Source organism: Pelodiscus sinensis, chromosome 6 (genome assembly GCF_049634645.1).
Source record: "Pelodiscus sinensis isolate JC-2024 chromosome 6, ASM4963464v1, whole genome shotgun sequence".
In the NCBI taxonomy this organism is placed as follows: Eukaryota; Metazoa; Chordata; order Testudines; family Trionychidae; genus Pelodiscus; species Pelodiscus sinensis.
The window spans coordinates 121437973-121457370 of record NC_134716.1 but is presented as its reverse complement, the minus strand read 5'-3'; the positions used below and the strand labels follow the sequence as shown (position 1 = coordinate 121457370).

The window sequence follows — 19398 nt, the reverse complement described above, 5'->3', positions numbered from 1 at the left end:
GGGCGGCCGGGAGGAATTCCGGCCACCAGGTCACCCCATTGAATCCAATGGGGGACCACAGCCGACCACTTCCCGCCGCGCCTCCTCCAGCCATGCCTCGGCAACCAGCTTGCCGTGCCCCCGTGCCCACCTTCCAGCTCCCTGCTCAAGACGCCTCTCAATTCAGACCGTCAGCCAGCAGCAGCTCGAGAGAAAAAGGGCAAGAAGGCCACAGCTCAGCGGGAAGCGGCAAGGGCTTGTCCGGGACTCGCACCCGGGACCTCTTGCTCCCAAAGCAAGAATCATGCTCCTAGACCAACAAGCCACGCCCGGCCTGCCTCCTGGTTCTGGCTTCCCAGCGGGAAAGGAACAAGCGGCTGCTAGCTGTGAGGCGGAGTCCGGAAGAGAGAAAGAAAGAAAGAAAGAGAAGGCGAGTGCTCCCCTTGCTAAAGCAATCAGTTCCCCGCAACAATGGCGTCGTTCTCGGGGCACGCTTGCAGCAGAGGTGGAATCGTCGGCCGTCTGAAGTCCGGCGCCTGGATGACATCCTCTCCCGGGACGGGCCTTCCAGCCCTACAGCCGTCAGTTCCTAGCAGACGTGGTCCTGAGGGCAGGAGCCGGTCGGAAGACCAAAGGGAGGAGGCGCCCGCCAGACCCCTTCTGTGACCTTCAGCACGTGGAGGGGGGCCCACTGTTGTGGCTGTGGAAAAGCCATTGGCCAGATGGACCCTGTCGCGTGAGAAAGCCCCCCGTCCGTGCAGGACTCGGTCCTCCTTTCGAGGCGGACGCCTCGGCCCGCCAACCAGGCGGCAGCTTGGCAGGAAAGACCGACCGTTCAGGGTAGCTGGGTGCCTCCCCTGTGCTTCGTTGTTGCGCGGATGTTGCTCCACGGGCCCACTACGCTGCGTAGCCGTTCCCGCCAGAGGCCGGCTCGCTGTTGGCTGGGCCTGACTCCCGCAGCTGGAGCTTGAAGGAGAGGCGCAGAGCCAACGCCGGCATCTTGGAGTACCACAAGGACACGGGCACACGAGTAGCGTAACGTGAATGGGCGAGCGGGGCACCCAGCGGGAAGATGGGTTGGGGCGCTGCTCGCGCCAAAGAGGGGGCCCCGTGACCTATCCGCAGGGCTGAAGTAAGAAAGAGGAGAGCCACAGCCGAAGGCACGGGCCGGCCCCAAGCAGGACAGGGCCAGGGCTTGTCCGGGAGTTGAACCCGGGACCTCTCGCACCCTAAGCGAGAATCATACCCCTAGACCAACAAGCCACGCCCGGCCTGCCTCCTGGTTCTGGCTTCCCAGCGGGAAAGGAACAAGCGGCTGCTAGCTGTGAGGCGGAGTCCGGAAGAGAGAGAGAAAGAAAGAGAAGGCGAGTGCTCCCCTTGCTAAAGCAATCAGTTCCGCGCAACAATGGCGTCGTTCTCGGGGTACGCTTGCAGCAGGGCTTGTCCGGGAGTTGAACCCGGGACCTCTCGCACCCTAAGCGAGAATCATACCCCTAGACCAACAAGCCAGACCTGGGGGCAAGCTGGCTCCTGGCAGCCTCACGAATTTGGCGGAAAGAGCAGGCAGCCGGAGGCACAAAGCGCAAAAGGCCCACGCCTCCGGGCACCTTTCCAAGCTGGCCTCCCGGGGCGGTCCATCCCGCTGCGAGAGCAAGAAAGAAAGCTCATTCGCGGCCTGACCTGGCTCGCACGCCACGCCGCGGCACGGCACAGCACGCAAGTGGGGAGGAAAAGGCCGGCCAAAGTAGGCCCGGGACACCGGCAAGCACGCTCGTTGGCCGGGCCTCGTCCGGGAGCTCGGCGCTGGGCCTCTGCCGCCCCGAGAGCACCGGGCCGCCTTTGGCCTGGCTGCTCGTCCTCAAGCTTCTGGCCCGAGATCAAGCAGGCTGTAAAGCGTCTCCCATCCCGAACGGCGCTCCGAGTGCGCCACGCCCGGCGGGGGCTGTCCCCCGAGAGCCGGGGGCCTCGTGCGCGGCTGCAGTTTTCCAGCTGAGCTGGCGGCTCCGCCGCGGGCCTCGGGGCGGCAGCGTCTGCCCCTGCCCGGCGGGCAGATGGGCTCCGGCCGCCTCCCAGCCTCCGCCTCCTCCCCCGGCCGACCCTTCGGCCCCTCCCCTGCCTTCAGGTGCCCACTAGAAAGCACCTCCCCCCACCGCCTCCGCTAGAGCTGAGCCATTAAGCCCTGCCACCGGGGCTCGTGCCGGAGAGCGCCGTCCCCCCCGTTGGGGGACAGCGGGCGGCCGGGAGGAATTCCGGCCACCAGGTCACCCCATTGAATCCAATGGGGGACCACAGCCGACCACTTCCCGCCGCGCCTCCTCCAGCCATGCCTCGGCAACCAGCTTGCCGTGCCCCCGTGCCCACCTTCCAGCTCCCTGCTCAAGACGCCTCTCAATTCAGACCGTCAGCCAGCAGCAGCTCGAGAGAAAAAGGGCAAGAAGGCCACAGCTCAGCAGGAAGCGGCAAGGGCTTGTCCGGGACTCGCACCCGGGACCTCTTGCTCCCAAAGCAAGAATCATGCTCCTAGACCAACAAGCCACGCCCGGCCTGCCTCCTGGTTCTGGTTTCCCAGCGGGAAAGGAACAAGCGGCTGCTAGCTGTGAGGCGGAGTCCGGAAGAGAGAAAGAAAGAAAGAAAGAGAAGGCGAGTGCTCCCCTTGCTAAAGCAATCAGTTCCCCGCAACAATGGCGTCGTGCTCGGGGCACGCTTGCAGCAGAGGTGGAATCGTCGGCCGTCTGAAGTCCGGCGCCTGGATGACATCCTCTCCCGGGACGGGCCTTCCAGCCCTACAGCCGTCAGTTCCTAGCAGACGTGGTCCTGAGGGCAGGAGCCGGTCGGAAGACCAAAGGGAGGAGGCGCCCGCCAGACCCCTTCTGTGACCTTCAGCACGTGGAGGGGGGCCCACTGTTGTGGCTGTGGAAAAGCCATTGGCCAGATGGACCCTGTCGCGTGAGAAAGCCCCCCGTCCGTGCAGGACTCGGTCCTCCTTTCGAGGCAGACGCCTCGGCCCGCCAACCAGGCGGCAGCTTGGCAGGAAAGACCGACCGTTCAGGGTAGCTGGGTGCCTCCCCTGTGCTTCGTTGTTGCGCGGATGTTGCTCCACGGGCCCACTATGCTGCGTAGCCGTTCCTGCCAGAGGCCGGCTCGCTGTTGGCTGGGCCTGACTTCCGCAGCTGGAGCTTGAAGGAGAGGCGCAGAGCCAACGCCGGCATCTTGGAGTACCACAAGGACACGGGCACACGAGTAGCGTAACGTGAATGGGCGAGCGGGGCACCCAGCGGGAAGATGGGTTGGGGCGCTGCTCCCGCCAAAGAGGGGGCCCCGTGACCTATCCGCAGGGCTGAAGTAAGAAAGAGGAGAGCCACAGCCGAGCGCGCGGGCCGGCCCCAAGCAGGAGAGGACCAGGACTTGTCCGGGAGTTGAACCCGGGACCTCTCGCACCCTAAGCGAGAATCATACCCCTAGACCAACAAGCCAGACCTGGGGGCAAGCTGGCTCCTGGCAGCCTCACGAATTTGGCGGAAAGAGCAGGCAGCCGGAGGCACAAAGCGCAAAAGGCCCACGCCTCCGGGCACCTTTCCAAGCTGGCCTCCCGGGGCGGTCCATCCCGCTGCGAGAGCAAGAAAGAAAGCTCATTCGCGGCCTGACCTGGCTCGCACGCCACGCCGCGGCACGGCACAGCACGCACGTGGGGAGGAAAAGGCCGGCCAAAGTAGGCCCGGGACACCGGCAAGCATGCTCGTTGGCCGGGCCTCGTCCGGGAGCTCGGCGCTGGGCCTCTGCCGCCCCGAGAGCACCGGGCCGCCTTTGGCCTGGCTGCTCGTCCTCAAGCTTCTGGCCCGAGATCAAGCAGGCTGTAAAGCGTCTCCCCTCCCGAACGGCGCTCCGAGTGCGCCACGCCCGGGGGGGGGGGGCGGGGGCTGTCCCCCGAGAGCCGGGGGCCTCGTGCGCGGCTGCAGTTTTCCAGCTGAGCTGGCGGCTCCGCCGCGGGCCTCGGGGCGGCAGCGTCTGCCCCTGCCCGGCGGGCAGATGGGCTCCGGCCGCCTCCCAGCCTCCGCCTCCTCCCCCGGCCGACCCTTCGGCCCCTCCCCTGCCTTCAGGTGCCCACTAGAAAGCACCTCCCCCCACCGCCTCCGCTAGAGCTGAGCCATTAAGCCCTGCCACCGGGGCTCGTGCCAGAGAGCGCCGTCCCCCCCGTTGGGGGACAGCAGGCGGCCGGGAGGAATTCCGGCCACCAGGTCACCCCATTGAATCCAATGGGGGACCACAGCCGACCACTTCCCACCGCGCCTCCTCCAGCCATGCCTCCGCAACCAGCTTGCCGTGCCCCCGTGCCCACCTTCCAGCTCCCTGCTCAAGACGCCTCTCAATTCAGACCGTCAGCCAGCAGCAGCTCGAGAGAAAAAGGGCAAGAAGGCCACAGCTCAGCGGGAAGTGGCAAGGGCTTGTCCGGGACTCGCACCCGGGACCTCTTGCTCCCAAAGCAAGAATCATGCTCCTAGACCAACAAGCCACGCCTGGCCTGCCTCCTGGCTCTGGCTTCCCAGCGGGAAAGGAACAAGCGGCTGCTAGCTGTGAGGCGGAGTCCGGAAGAGAGAGAGAAAGAAAGAGAAGGCGAGTGCTCCCCTTGCTAAAGCAATCAGTTCCCCGCAACAATGGCGTCGTGCTCGGGGCACGCTTGCAGCAGAGGTGGAATCGTCGGCCGTCTGAAGTCCGGCGCCTGGATGACATCCTCTCCCGGGACGGGCCTTCCAGCCCTACAGCCGTCAGTTCCTAGCAGACGTGGTCCTGAGGGCAGGAGCCGGTCGGAAGACCAAAGGGAGGAGGCGCCCGCCAGACCCCTTCTGTGACCTTCAGCACGTGGAGGGGGGCCCACTGTTGTGGCTGTGGAAAAGCCATTGGCCAGATGGACCCTGTCGCGTGAGAAAGCCCCCCGTCCGTGCAGGACTCGGTCCTCCTTTCGAGGCGGACGCCTCGGCCCGCCAACCAGGCGGCAGCTTGGCAGGAAAGACCGACCGTTCAGGGTAGCTGGGTGCCTCCCCTGTGCTTCGTTGTTGCGCGGATGTTGCTCCACGGGCCCACTACGCTGCGTAGCCGTTCCCGCCAGAGGCCGGCTCGCTGTTGGCTGGGCCTGACTCCCGCAGCTGGAGCTTGAAGGAGAGGCGCAGAGCCAACGCCGGCATCTTGGAGTACCACAAGGACACGGGCACACGAGTAGCGTAACGTGAATGGGCGAGCGGGGCACCCAGCGGGAAGATGGGTTGGGGCGCTGCTCCTGCCAAAGAGGGGGCCCCGTGACCTATCCGCAGGGCTGAAGTAAGAAAGAGGAGAGCCACAGCCGAGCGCACGGGCCGGCCCCAAGCAGGAGAGGACCAGGGCTTGTCCGGTAGTTGAACCCGGGACCTCTCGCACCCTAAGCGAGAACCATACCCCTAGACCAACAAGCCAGACCTGGGGGCAAGCTGGCTCCTGGCAGCCTCACGAATTAGGCGGAAAGAGCAGGCAGCCAGAGGCACAAAGCGCAAAAGGCCCACGCCTCCGGGCACCTTTCCAAGCTGGCCTCCCGGGGCGGTCCATCCCGCTGCGAGAGCAAGAAAGAAAGCTCATTCGCGGCCTGACCTGGCTCGCACGCCACGCCGCGGCACGGCACAGCACGCACGTGGGGAGGAAAAGGCCGGCCAAAGTAGGCCCGGGACACCGGCAAGCACGCTCGTTGGCCGGGCCTCGTCCGGGAGCTCGGCGCTGGGCCTCTGCCGCCCCGAGAGCACCGGGCCGCCTTTGGCCTGGCTGCTCGTCCTCAAGCTTCTGGCCCGAGATCAAGCAGGCTGTAAAGCGTCTCCCATCCCGAACGGCGCTCCGAGTGCGCCTCGCCCGGGGGGGGGGGGCTGTCCCCCGAGAGCCGGGGGCCTCGTGCGCGGCTGCAGTTTTCCAGCTGAGCTGGCGGCTCCGCCGCGGGCCTCGGGGCGGCAGCGTCTGCCCCTGCCCGGCGGGCAGATGGGCTCCGGCCGCCTCCCAGCCTCCGCCTCCTCCCCCGGCCGACCCTTCGGCCCCTCCCCTGCCTTCAGGTGCCCACTAGAAAGCACCTCCCCCCACCGCCTCCGCTAGAGCTGAGCCATTAAGCCCTGCCACCGGGGCTCGTGCCGGAGAGCGCCGTCCCCCCCGTTGGGGGACAGCGGGCGGCCGGGAGGAATTCCGGCCACCAGGTCACCCCATTGAATCCAATGGGGGACCACAGCCGACCACTTCCCGCCGCGCCTCCTCCAGCCATGCCTCGGCAACCAGCTTGCCGTGCCCCCGTGCCCACCTTCCAGCTCCCTGCTCAAGACGCCTCTCAATTCAGACCGTCAGCCAGCAGCAGCTCGAGAGAAAAAGGGCAAGAAGGCCACAGCTCAGCGGGAAGCGGCAAGGGCTTGTCCGGGACTCGCACCCGGGACCTCTTGCTCCCAAAGCAAGAATCATGCTCCTAGACCAACAAGCCACGCCCGGCCTGCCTCCTGGCTCTGGCTTCCCAGCGGGAAAGGAACAAGCGGCTGCTAGCTGTGAGGCGGAGTCCGGAAGAGAGAAAGAAAGAAAGAGAAGGCGAGTGCTCCCCTTGCTAAAGCAATCAGTTCCCCGCAACAATGGCGTCGTGCTCGGGGCACGCTTGCAGCAGAGGTGGAATCGTCGGCCGTCTGAAGTCCGGCGCCTGGATGACATCCTCTCCCGGGACGGGCCTTCCAGCCCTACAGCCGTCAGTTCCTAGCAGACGTGGTCCTGAGGGCAGGAGCCGGTCGGAAGACCAAAGGGAGGAGGCGCCCGCCAGACCCCTTCTGTGACCTTCAGCACGTGGAGGGGGGCCCACTGTTGTGGCTGTGGAAAAGCCATTGGCCAGATGGACCCTGTCGCGTGAGAAAGCCCCCCGTCCGTGCAGGACTCGGTCCTCCTTTCGAGGCAGACGCCTCGGCCCGCCAACCAGGCGGCAGCTTGGCAGGAAAGACCGACCGTTCAGGGTAGCTGGGTGCCTCCCCTGTGCTTCGTTGTTGCGCGGATGTTGCTCCACGGGCCCACTACGCTGCGTAGCCGTTCCCGCCAGAGGCCGGCTCGCTGTTGGCTGGGCCTGACTCCCGGAGCTGGAGCTTGAAGGAGAGGCGCAGAGCCAACGCCGGCATCTTGGAGTACCACAAGGACACGGGCACACGAGTAGCGTAACGTGAATGGGCGAGCGGGGCACCCAGCGGGAAGATGGGTTGGGGCGCTGCTCCCGCCAAAGAGGGGGCCCCGTGACCTATCCGCAGGGCTGAAGTAAGAAAGAGGAGAGCCACAGCCGAGCGGGCCCCAAGCAGGAGAGGACCAGGGCTTGTCCGGGAGTTGAACCCGGGACCTCTCGCACCCTAAGCGAGAATCATACCCCTAGACCAACAAGGCAGACCTGGGGGCAAGCTGGCTCCTGGCAGCCTCACGAATTTGGCGGAAAGAGCAGGCAGCCGGAGGCACAAAGCGCAAAAGGCCCACGCCTCCGGGCACCTTTCCAAGCTGGCCTCCCGGGGCGGTCCATCCCGCTGCGAGAGCAAGAAAGAAAGCTCATTCGCGGCCTGACCTGGCTCGCACGCCACGCCGCGGCACGGCACAGCACGCACGTGGGGAGGAAAAGGCCGGCCAAAGTAGGCCCGGGACACCGGCAAGCATGCTCGTTGGCCGGGCCTCGTCCGGGAGCTCGGCGCTGGGCCTCTGCCGCCCCGAGAGCACCGGGCCGCCTTTGGCCTGGCTGCTCGTCCTCAAGCTTCTGGCCCGAGATCAAGCAGGCTGTAAAGCGTCTCCCCTCCCGAACGGCGCTCCGAGTGCGCCACGCCCGGGGGGGGGGGGCGGGGGCTGTCCCCCGAGAGCCGGGGGCCTCGTGCGCGGCTGCAGTTTTCCAGCTGAGCTGGCGGCTCCGCCGTGGGCCTCGGGGCGGCAGCGTCTGCCCCTGCCCGGCGGGCAGATGGGCTCCGGCCGCCTCCCAGCCTCCGCCTCCTCCCCCGGCCGACCCTTCGGCCCCTCCCCTGCCTTCAGGTGCCCACTAGAAAGCACCTCCCCCCACCGCCTCCGCTAGAGCTGAGCCATTAAGCCCTGCCACCGGGGCTCGTGCCGGAGAGCGCCGTCCCCCCCGTTGGGGGACAGCGGGCGGCCGGGAGGAATTCCGGCCACCAGGTCACCCCATTGAATCCAATGGGGGACCACAGCCGACCAATTCCCGCCGCGCCTCCTCCAGCCATGCCTCGGCAACCAGCTTGCCGTGCCCCCGTGCCCACCTTCCAGCTCAAGACGCCTCTCAATTCAGACCGTCAGCCAGCAGCAGCTCGAGAGAAAAAGGGCAAGAAGGCCACAGCTCAGCGGGAAGCGGCAAGGGCTTGTCTGGGACTCGCACCCGGGACCTCTTGCTCCCAAAGCAAGAATCATGCTCCTAGACCAACAAGCCACGCCCGGCCTGCCTCCTGGTTCTGGCTTCCCAGCGGGAAAGGAACAAGCGGCTGCTAGCTGTGAGGCGGAGTCCGGAAGAGAGAGAGAAAGAAAGAAAGAGAAGGCGAGTGTTCCCCTTGCTAAAGCAATCAGTTCCCCGCAACAATGGCGTCGTGCTCGGGGCACGCTTGCAGCAGAGGTGGAATCGTCGGCCGTCTGAAGTCCGGCGCCTGGATGACATCCTCTCCCGGGACGGGCCTTCCAGCCCTACAGCCGTCAGTTCCTAGCAGACGTGGTCCTGAGGGCAGGAGCCGGTCGGAAGACCAAAGGGAGGAGGCGCCCGCCAGACCCTTTCTGTGACCTTCAGCACGTGGAGGGGGGCCCACTGTTGTGGCTGTGGAAAAGCCATTGGCCAGATGGACCCTGTCGCGTGAGAAAGCCCCCCGTCCGTGCAGGACTCGGTCCTCCTTTCGAGGCAGACGCCTCGGCCCGCCAACCAGGCGGCAGCTTGGCAGGAAAGACCGACCGTTCAGGGTAGCTGGGTGCCTCCCCTGTGCTTCGTTGTTGCGCGGATGTTGCTCCACGGGCCCACTACGCTGCGTAGCCGTTCCCGCCAGAGGCCGGCTCGCTGTTGGCTGGGCCTGACTCCCGGAGCTGGAGCTTGAAGGAGAGGCGCAGAGCCAACGCCGGCATCTTGGAGTACCACAAGGACACGGGCACACGAGTAGCGTAACGTGAATGGGGGAGCGGGGCACCCAGCGGGAAGATGGGTTGGGGCGCTGCTCCCGCCAAAGAGGGGGCCCCGTGACCTATCCGCAGGGCTGAAGTAAGAAAGAGGAGAGCCACAGCCGAGCGCACGGGCCGGCCCCAAGCAGGAGAGGACCAGGGCTTGTCGGGGAGTTGAACCCAGGACCTCTCGCACCCTAAGCGAGAATCATACCCCTAGACCAACAAGCCAGACCTGGGGACAAGCTGGCTCCTGGCAGCCTCACGAATTTGGCGGAAAGAGCAGGCAGCCGGAGGCACAAAGCGCAAAAGGCCCACGCCTCCGGGCACCTTTCCAAGCTGGCCTCCCGGGGCGGTCCATCCCGCTGCGAGAGCAAGAAAGAAAGCTCATTCGCGGCCTGACCTGGCTCGCACGCCACGCCGCGGCACGGCACAGCACGCACGTGGGGAGGAAAAGGCCGGCCAAAGTAGGCCCGGGACACCGGCAAGCACGCTCCTTGGCCGGGCCTCGTCCGGGAGCTCGGCGCTGGGCCTCTGCCGCCCCGAGAGCACCGGGCCGCCTTTGGCCTGGCTGCTCGTCCTCAAGCTTCTGGCCCGAGATCAAGCAGGCTGTAAAGCGTCTCCCATCCCGAACGGCGCTCCGAGTGCGCCACGCGGGGGGGGGCGGGGGCTGTCCCCCGAGAGCCGGGGGCCTCGTGCGCGGCTGCAGTTTTCCAGCTGAGCTGGCGGCTCCGCCGCGGGCCTCGGGGCAGCAGCGTCTGCCCCTGCCCGGCGGGCAGATGGGCTCCGGCCGCCTCCCAGCCTCCGCCTCCTCCCCCGGCCGACCCTTCGGCCCCTCCCCTGCCTTCAGGTGCCCACTAGAAAGCACCTCCCCCCACCGCCTCCGCTAGAGCTGAGCCATTAAGCCCTGCCACCGGGGCTCGTGCCGGAGAGCGCCGTCCCCCCCGTTGGGGGACAGCGGGCGGCCGGGAGGAATTCCGGCCACCAGGTCACCCCATTGAATCCAATGGGGGACCACAGCCGACCACTTCCCGCCGCGCCTCCTCCAGCCATGCCTCGGCAACCAGCTTGCCGTGCCCCCGTGCCCACCTTCCAGCTCCCTGCTCAAGACGCCTCTCAATTCAGACCGTCAGCCAGCAGCAGCTCGAGAGAAAAAGGGCAAGAAGGCCACAGCTCAGCGGGAAGCGGCAAGGGCTTGTCCGGGACTCGCACCCGGGACCTCTTGCTCCCAAAGCAAGAATCATGCTCCTAGACCAACAAGCCACGCCTGGCCTGCCTCCTGGTTCTGGCTTCCCAGCGGGAAAGGAACAAGCGGCTGCTAGCTGTGAGGCGGAGTCCGGAAGAGAGAGAGAAAGAAAGAGAAGGCGAGTGTTCCCCTTGCTAAAGCAATCAGTTCCCCGCAACAATGGCGTCGTGCTCGGGGCACGCTTGCAGCAGAGGTGGAATCGTCGGCCGTCTGAAGTCCGGCGCCTGGATGACATCCTCTCCCGGGACGGGCCTTCCAGCCCTACAGCCGTCAGTTCCTAGCAGACGTGGTCCTGAGGGCAGGAGCCGGTCGGAAGACCAAAGGGAGGAGGCGCCCGCCAGACCCCTTCTGTGACCTTCAGCACGTGGAGGGGGGCCCACTGTTGTGGCTGTGGAAAAGCCATTGGCCAGATGGACCCTGTCGCGTGAGAAAGCCCCCCGTCTGTGCAGGACTCGGTCCTCCTTTCGAGGCAGACGCCTCGGCCCGCCAACCAGGCGGCAGCTTGGCAGGAAAGACCGAGCGTTCAGGGTAGCTGGGTGCCTCCCCTGTGCTTCGTTGTTGCGCGGATGTTGCTCCACGGGCCCACTACGCTGCGTAGCCGTTCCCGCCAGAGGCCGGCTCGCTGTTGGCTGGGCCTGACTCCCGCAGCTGGAGCTTGAAGGAGAGGCGCAGAGCCAACGCCGGCATCTTGGAGTACCACAAGGACACGGGCACACGAGTAGCGTAACGTGAATGGGCGAGCGGGGCACCCAGCGGGAAGATGGGTTGGGGCGCTGCTCCCGCCAAAGAGGGGGCCCCGTGACCTATCCGCAGGGCTGAAGTAAGAAAGAGGAGAGCCACAGCCGAGCGCACGGGCCGGCCCCAAGCAGGAGAGGACCAGGGCTTGTCGGGGAGTTGAACCCGGGACCTCTCGCACCCTAAGCGAGAATCATACCCCTAGACCAACAAGCCAGACCTGGGGACAAGCTGGCTCCTGGCAGCCTCACGAATTTGGCGGAAAGAGCAGGCAGCCGGAGGCACAAAGCGCAAAAGGCCCACGCCTCCGGGCACCTTTCCAAGCTGGCCTCCCGGGGCGGTCCATCCCGCTGCGAGAGCAAGAAAGAAAGCTCATTCGCGGCCTGACCTGGCTCGCACGCCACGCCGCGGCACGGCACAGCACGCACGTGGGGAGGAAAAGGCCGGCCAAAGTAGGCCCGGGACACCGGCAAGCACGCTCGTTGGCCGGGCCTCGTCCGGGAGCTCGGCGCTGGGCCTCTGCCGCCCCAAGAGCACCGGGCCGCCTTTGGCCTGGCTGCTCGTCCTCAAGCTTCTGGCCCGAGATCAAGCAGGCTGTAAAGCGTCTCCCATCCCGAACGGCGCTCCGAGTGCGCCACGCGGGGAGGGGCGGGGGCTGCCCCCCGAGAGCCGGGGGCCTCGTGCGCGGCTGCAGTTTTCCAGCTGAGCTGGCGGCTCCGCCGCGGGCCTCGGGGCAGCAGGGTCTGCCCCTGCCCGGCGGGCAGATGGGCTCCGGCCGCCTCCCAGCCTCCGCCTCCTCCCCCGGCCGACCCTTCGGCCCCTCCCCTGCCTTCAGGTGCCCACTAGAAAGCACCTCCCCCCACCGCCTCCGCTAGAGCTGAGCCATTAAGCCCTGCCACCGGGGCTCGTGCCGGAGAGCGCCGTCCCCCCCGTTGGGGGACAGCGGGCGGCCGGGAGGAATTCCGGCCACCAGGTCACCCCATTGAATCCAATGGGGGACCACAGCCGACCACTTCCCGCCGCGCCTCCTCCAGCCATGCCTCGGCAACCAGCTTGCCGTGCCCCCGTGCCCACCTTCCAGCTCAAGACGCCTCTCAATTCAGACCGTCAGCCAGCAGCAGCTCGAGAGAAAAAGGGCAAGAAGGCCACAGCTCAGCGGGAAGTGGCAAGGGCTTGTCCGGGACTCGCACCCGGGACCTCTTGCTCCCAAAGCAAGAATCATGCTCCTAGACCAACAAGCCACGCCCGGCCTGCCTCCTGGTTCTGGCTTCCCAGCGGGAAAGGAACAAGCGGCTGCTAGCTGTGAGGCGGAGTCCGGAAGAGAGAGAGAAAGAAAGAAAGAGAAGGCGAGTGTTCCCCTTGCTAAAGCAATCAGTTCCCCGCAACAATGGCGTCGTGCTCGGGGCACGCTTGCAGCAGAGGTGGAATCGTCGGCCGTCTGAAGTCCGGCGCCTGGATGACATCCTCTCCCGGGACGGGCCTTCCAGCCCTACAGCCGTCAGTTCCTAGCAGACGTGGTCCTGAGGGCAGGAGCCGGTCGGAAGACCAAAGGGAGGAGGCGCCCGCCAGACCCCTTCTGTGACCTTCAGCACGTGGAGGGGGGCCCACTGTTGTGGCTGTGGAAAAGCCATTGGCCAGATGGACCCTGTCGCGTGAGAAAGCCCCCCGTCCGTGCAGGACTCGGTCCTCCTTTCGAGGCAGACGCCTCGGCCCGCCAACCAGGCGGCAGCTTGGCAGGAAAGACCGACCGTTCAGGGTAGCTGGGTGCCTCCCCTGTGCTCCGTTGTTGCGCGGATGTTGCTCCACGGGCCCACTACGCTGCGTAGCCGTTCCCGCCAGAGGCCGGCTCGCTGTTGGCTGGGCCTGACTCCCGCAGCTGGAGCTTGAAGGAGAGGCGCAGAGCCAACGCCGGCATCTTGGAGTACCACAAGGACACGGGCACACGAGTAGCGTAACGTGAATGGGCGAGCGGGGCACCCAGCGGGAAGATGGGTTGGGGCGCTGCTCCCGCCAAAGAGGGGGCCCCGTGACCTATCCGCAGGGCTGAAGTAAGAAAGAGGAGAGCCACAGCCGAGCGCACGGGCCGGCCCCAAGCAGGAGAGGACCAGAGCTTGTCCGGGAGTTGAACCCGGGCCCTCTCGCACCCTAAGCGAGAACCATACCCCTAGACCAACAAGCCAGACCTGGGGGCAAGCTGGCTCCTGGCAGCCTCACGAATTTGGCGGAAAGAGCAGGCAGCCGGAGGCACAAAGCGCAAAAGGCCCACGCCTCCGGGCACCTTTCCAAGCTGGCCTCCCGGGGCGGTCCATCCCGCTGCGAGAGCAAGAAAGAAAGCTCATTCGCGGCCTGACCTGGCTCGCACGCCACGCCGCGGCACGGCACAGCACGCACGTGGGGAGGAAAAGGCCGGCCAAAGTAGGCCCGGGACACCGGCAAGCACGCTCGTTGGCCGGGCCTCGTCCGGGAGCTCGGCGCTGGGCCTCTGCCGCCCCGAGAGCACCGGGCCGCCTTTGGCCTGGCTGCTCGTCCTCAAGCTTCTGGCCCGAGATCAAGCAGGCTGTAAAGCGTCTCCCATCCCGAACGGCGCTCCGAGTGCGCCACGCCCGGGGGGGGGGGGCGGGGGCTGTCCCCCGAGAGCCGGGGGCCTCGTGCGCGGCTGCAGTTTTCCAGCTGAGCTGGCGGCTCCGCCGCGGGCCTCGGGGCGGCAGCGTCTGCCCCTGCCCGGCGGGCAGATGGGCTCCGGCCGCCTCCCAGCCTCCGCCTCCTCCCCCGGCCGACCCTTCGGCCCCTCCCCTGCCTTCAGGTGCCCACTAGAAAGCACCTCCCCCCACCGCCTCCGCTAGAGCTGAGCCATTAAGCCCTGCCACCGGGGCTCGTGCCGGAGAGCGCCGTCCCCCCCGTTGGGGGACAGCGGGCGGCCGGGAGGAATTCCGGCCACCAGGTCACCCCATTGAATCCAATGGGGGACCACAGCCGACCACTTCCCGCCGCGCCTCCTCCAGCCATGCCTCGGCAACCAGCTTGCCGTGCCCCCGTGCCCACCTTCCAGCTCAAGACGCCTCTCAATTCAGACCGTCAGCCAGCAGCAGCTCGAGAGAAAAAGGGCAAGAAGGCCACAGCTCAGCGGGAAGTGGCAAGGGCTTGTCCGGGACTCGCACCCGGGACCTCTTGCTCCCAAAGCAAGAATCATGCTCCTAGACCAACAAGCCACGCCCGGCCTGCCTCCTGGTTCTGGCTTCCCAGCGGGAAAGGAACAAGCGGCTGCTAGCTGTGAGGCGGAGTCCGGAAGAGAGAGAGAAAGAAAGAAAGAGAAGGCGAGTGCTCCCCTTGCTAAAGCAATCAGTTCCCCGCAACAATGGCGTCGTGCTCGGGGCACGCTTGCAGCAGAGGTGGAATCGTCGGCCGTCTGAAGTCCGGCGCCTGGATGACATCCTCTCCCGGGACGGGCCTTCCAGCCCTACAGCCGTCAGTTCCTAGCAGACGTGGTCCTGAGGGCAGGAGCCGGTCGGAAGACCAAAGGGAGGAGGCGCCCGCCAGACCCCTTCTGTGACCTTCAGCACGTGGAGGGGGGCCCACTGTTGTGGCTGTGGAAAAGCCATTGGCCAGATGGACCCTGTCGCGTGAGAAAGCCCCCCGTCCGTGCAGGACTCGGTCCTCCTTTCGAGGCAGACGCCTCGGCCCGCCAACCAGGCGGCAGCTTGGCAGGAAAGACCGACCGTTCAGGGTAGCTGGGTGCCTCCCCTGTGCTTCGTTGTTGCGCGGATGTTGCTCCACGGGCCCACTACGCTGCGTAGCCGTTCCCGCCAGAGGCCGGCTCGCTGTTGGCTGGGCCTGACTCCCGGAGCTGGAGCGTGAAGGAGAGGCGCAGAGCCAACGCCGGCATCTTGGAGTACCACAAGGACACGGGCACACGAGTAGCGTAACGTGAATGGGCGAGCGGGGCACCCAGCGGGAAGATGGGTTGGGGCGCTGCTCCCGCCAAAGAGGGGGCCCCGTGACCTATCCGCAGGGCTGAAGTAAGAAAGAGGAGAGCCACAGCCGAGCGCACGGGCCGGCCCCAAGCAGGAGAGGACCAGGGCTTGTCCGGGAGTTGAACCCGGCACCTCTCGCACCCTAAGCGAGAATCATACCCCTAGAACAACAAGCCAGACCTGGGCGCAAACTGGCTCCTGGCAGCCTCACGAATTTGGCGGAAAGAGCAGGCAGCCGGAGGCACAAAGCGCAAAAGGCCCACGCCTCCGGGCACCTTTCCAAGCTGGCCTCCCGGGGCGGTCCATCCCGCTGCGAGAGCAAGAAAGAAAGCTCATTCGCGGCCTGACCTGGCTCGCACGCCACGCCACGCCACGGCACAGCACGCACGTGGGGAGGAAAAGGCCGGCCAAAGTAGGCCCGGGACACCGGCAAGCACGCTCATTGGCCGGGCCTCGTCCGGGAGCTCGGCGCTGGGCCTCTGCCGCCCCGAGAGCACCGGGCCGCCTTTGGCCTGGCTGCTCGTCCTCAAGCTTCTGGCCCGAGATCAAGCAGGCTGTAAAGCGTCTCCCCTCCCGAACGGCGCTCCGAGTGCGCCACGCACGGGGGGGGGGGCGGGGGCTGTCCCCCGAGAGCCGGGGGCCTCGTGCGCGGCTGCAGTTTTCCAGCTGAGCTGGCGGCTCCGCCGCGGGCCTCGGGGCGGCAGCGTCTGCCCCTGCCCGGCGGGCAGATGGGCTCCGGCCGCCTCCCAGCCTCCGCCTCCTCCCCCGGCCGACCCTTCGGCCCCTCCCCTGCCTTCAGGTGCCCACTAGAAAGCACCTCCCCCCCTCCGCCTCCGTTAGAGCTGAGCCATTAAGCCCTGCCACCGGGGCTCGTGCCGGAGAGCGCCGTCCCCCCCGTTGGGGGACAGCGGGCGGCCGGGAGGAATTCCGGCCACCAGGTCACCCCATTGAATCCAATGGGGGACCACAGCCGACCACTTCCCGCCGCGCCTCCTCCAGCCATGCCTCGGCAACCAGCTTGCCGTGCCCCCGTGCCCACCTTCCAGCTCAAGACGCCTCTCAATTCAGACCGTCAGCCAGCAGCAGCTCGAGAGAAAAAGGGCAAGAAGGCCACAGCTCAGCGGGAAGCGGCAAGGGCTTGTCCGGGACTCGCACCCGGGACCTCTTGCTCCCAAAGCAAGAATCATGCTCCTAGACCAACAAGCCACGCCCGGCCTGCCTCCTGGTTCTGGCTTCCCAGCGGGAAAGGAACAAGCGGCTGCTAGCTGTGAGGCGGAGTCCGGAAGAGAGAGAGAAAGAAAGAAAGAGAAGGCGAGTGCTCCCCTTGCTAAAGCAATCAGTTCCCCGCAACAATGGCGTCGTGCTCGGGGCACGCTTGCAGCAGAGGTGGAATCGTCGGCCGTCTGAAGTCCGGCGCCTGGATGACATCCTCTCCCGGGACGGGCCTTCCAGCCCTACAGCCGTCAGTTCCTAGCAGACGTGGTCCTGAGGGCAGGAGCCGGTCGGAAGACCAAAGGGAGGAGGCGCCCGCCAGACCCCTTCTGTGACCTTCAGCACGTGGAGGGGGGCCCACTGTTGTGGCTGTGGAAAAGCCATTGGCCAGATGGACCCTGTCGCGTGAGAAAGCCCCCCGTCCGTGCAGGACTCGGTCCTCCTTTCGAGGCGGACGCCTCGGCCCGCCAACCAGGCGGCAGCTTGGCAGGAAAGACCGAGCGTTCAGGGTAGCTGGGTGCCTCCCCTGTGCTTCGTTGTTGCGCGGATGTTGCTCCACGGGCCCACTACGCTGCGTAGCCGTTCCCGCCAGAGGCCGGCTCGCTGTTGGCTGGGCCTGACTCCCGGAGCTGGAGCTTGAAGGAGAGGCGCAGAGCCAACGCCGGCATCTTGGAGTACCACAAGGACACGGGCACACGAGTAGCGTAACGTGAATGGGCGAGCGGGGCACCCAGCGGGAAGATGGGTTGGGGCGCTGCTCCCGCCAAAGAGGGGGCCCCGTGACCTATCCGCAGGGCTGAAGTAAGAAAGAGGAGAGCCACAGCCGAGCGCACGGGCCGGCCCCAAGCAGGAGAGGACCAGGGCTTGTCCGGGAGTTGAACCCGGGCCCTCTCGCACCCTAAGCGAGAATCATACCCCTAGACCAACAAGCCAGACCTGGGGGCAAGCTGGCTCCTGGCAGCCTCACGAATTTGGCGGAAAGAGCAGGCAGCCGGAGGCACAAAGCGCAAAAGGCCCACGCCTCCGGGCACCTTTCCAAGCTGGCCTCCCGGGGCGGTCCATCCCGCTGCGAGAGCAAGAAAGAAAGCTCATTCGCGGCCTGACCTGGCTCGCACGCCACGCCGCGGCACGGCACAGCACGCACGTGGGGAGGAAAAGGCCGGCCAAAGTAGGCCCGGGACACCGGCAAGCACGCTCGTTGGCCGGGCCTCGTCCGGGAGCTCGGCGCTGGGCCTCTGCCGCCCCGAGAGCACCGGGCCGCCTTTGGCCTGGCTGCTCGTCCTCAAGCTTCTGGCCCGAGATCAAGCAGGCTGTAAAGCGTCTCCCATCCCGAACGGCGCTCCGAGTGCGCCACGCACGGGGGGGGGGGGGGGCGGGGGCTGTCCCCCGAGAGCCGGGGGCCTCGTGCGCGGCTGCAGTTTTCCAGCTGAGCTGGCGGCTCCGCCGCGGGCCTCGGGGCAGCAGCGTCTGCCCCTGCCCGGCGGGCAGATGGGCTCCGGCCGCCTCCCAGCCTCCGCCTCCTCCCCCGGCCGACCCTTCGGCCCCTCCCCTGCCTTCAGGTGCCCACTAGAAAGCACCTCCCCCCACCGCCTCCGCTAGAGCTGAGCCATTAAGCCCTGCCACCGGGGCTCGTGCCGGAGAGCGCCGTCCCCCCCGTTGGGGGACAGCGGGCGGCCGGGAGGAATTCCGGCCACCAGGTCACCCCATTGAATCCAATGGGGGACCACAGCCGACCACTTCCCGCCGCGCCTCCTCCAGCCATGCCTCGGCAACCAGCTTGCCGTGCCCCCGTGCCCACCTTCCAGCTCCCTGCTCAAGACGCCTCTCAATTCAGACCGTCAGCCAGCAGCAGCTCGAGAGAAAAAGGGCAAGAAGGCCACAGCTCAGCGGGAAGTGGCAAGGGCTTGTCCGGGACTCGCACCCGGGACCTCTTGCTCCCAAAGCAAGAATCATGCTCCTAGACCAACAAGCCACGCCCAGCCTGCCTCCTGGTTCTGGCTTCCCAGCGGGAAAGGAACAAGCGGCTGCTAGCTGTGAGGCGGAGTCCGGAAGAGAGAGAGAAAGAAAGAGAAGGCGAGTGTTCCCCTTGCTAAAGCAATCAGTTCCCCGCAACAATGGCGTCGTGCTCGGGGCACGCTTGCAGCAGAGGTGGAATCGTCGGCCGTCTGAAGTCCGGCGCCTGGATGACATCCTCTCCCGGGACGGGCCTTCCAGCCCTACAGCCGTCAGTTCCTAGCAGACGTGGTCCTGAGGGCAGGAGCCGGTCGGAAGACCAAAGGGAGGAGGCGCCCGCCAGACCCCTTCTGTGACCTTCAGCACGTGGAGGGGGGCCCACTGTTGTGGCTGTGGAAAAGCCATTGGCCAGATGGACCCTGTCGCGTGAGAAAGCCCCCCGTCCGTGCAGGACTCGGTCCTCCTTTCGAGGCAGACGCCTCGGCCCGCCAACCAGGCGGCAGCTTGGCAGGAAAGACCGACCGTTCAGGGTAGCTGGGTGCCTCCCCTGTGCTTCGTTGTTGCGCGGATGTTGCTCCACGGGCCCACTACGCTGCGTAGCCGTTCCCGCCAGAGGCCGGCTCGCTGTTGGCTGGGCCTGACTCCCGGAGCTGGAGCTTGAAGGAGAGGCGCAGAGCCAACGCCGGCATCTTGGAGTACCACAAGGACACGGGCACACGAGTAGCGTAACGTGAATGGGCGAGCGGGGCACCCAGCGGGAAGATGGGTTGGGGCGCTGCTCCCGCCAAAGAGGGGGCCCCGTGACCTATCCGCAGGGCTGAAGTAAGAAAGAGGAGAGCCACAGCCAAGCGCACGGGCCGGCCCCAAGCAGGAGAGGACCAGGGCTTGTCCGGGAGTTGAACCCGGGACCTCTCGCACCCGAAGCGAGAATCATACCCCTAGACCAACAAGCCAGACCTGGGGGCAAGCTGGCTCCTGGCAGCCTCACGAATTTGGCGGAAAGAGCAGGCAGCCGGAGGCACAAAGCGCAAAAGGCCTACGCCTCCGGGCACCTTTCCAAGCTGGCCTCCCGGGGCGGTCCATCCCGCTGCGAGAGCAAGAAAGAAAGCTCATTCGCGGCCTGACCTGGCTCGCACGCCACGCCGCGGCACGGAACAGCACGCA

General features: G+C 66.7%; 9 non-coding genes across 9 annotated transcripts; all 9 read right to left on the bottom strand.

The window, feature by feature from the left end:
• Nucleotides 1-1170: 1170 nt before the first annotated feature.
• Nucleotides 1171-1242, bottom strand: TRNAP-AGG (transfer RNA proline (anticodon AGG)). Its single transcript has one exon. It is a non-coding gene; the product is annotated as a tRNA-Pro (tRNA).
• Nucleotides 1243-1415: 173 nt separating this feature from the next.
• Nucleotides 1416-1487, bottom strand: TRNAP-AGG (transfer RNA proline (anticodon AGG)). The gene has a single exon. It is a non-coding gene; the product is annotated as a tRNA-Pro (tRNA).
• A 1893-nt stretch (nt 1488-3380) lies between these two features.
• Nucleotides 3381-3452, bottom strand: TRNAP-AGG (transfer RNA proline (anticodon AGG)). The gene has a single exon. It is a non-coding gene; the product is annotated as a tRNA-Pro (tRNA).
• A 3856-nt stretch (nt 3453-7308) lies between these two features.
• Nucleotides 7309-7380, bottom strand: TRNAP-AGG (transfer RNA proline (anticodon AGG)). The gene has a single exon. It is a non-coding gene; the product is annotated as a tRNA-Pro (tRNA).
• A 1896-nt stretch (nt 7381-9276) lies between these two features.
• On the bottom strand, nt 9277-9348 carry TRNAP-AGG (transfer RNA proline (anticodon AGG)). Its single transcript has one exon. It is a non-coding gene; the product is annotated as a tRNA-Pro (tRNA).
• Nucleotides 9349-11242: 1894 nt separating this feature from the next.
• On the bottom strand, nt 11243-11314 carry TRNAP-AGG (transfer RNA proline (anticodon AGG)). The gene has a single exon. It is a non-coding gene; the product is annotated as a tRNA-Pro (tRNA).
• A 1891-nt stretch (nt 11315-13205) lies between these two features.
• On the bottom strand, nt 13206-13277 carry TRNAP-AGG (transfer RNA proline (anticodon AGG)). The gene has a single exon. It is a non-coding gene; the product is annotated as a tRNA-Pro (tRNA).
• Nucleotides 13278-17141: 3864 nt separating this feature from the next.
• Nucleotides 17142-17213, bottom strand: TRNAP-AGG (transfer RNA proline (anticodon AGG)). The gene has a single exon. It is a non-coding gene; the product is annotated as a tRNA-Pro (tRNA).
• Nucleotides 17214-19115: 1902 nt separating this feature from the next.
• Nucleotides 19116-19187, bottom strand: TRNAP-CGG (transfer RNA proline (anticodon CGG)). The gene has a single exon. It is a non-coding gene; the product is annotated as a tRNA-Pro (tRNA).
• Between the last annotated feature and the right edge of the window lie 211 nt (nt 19188-19398).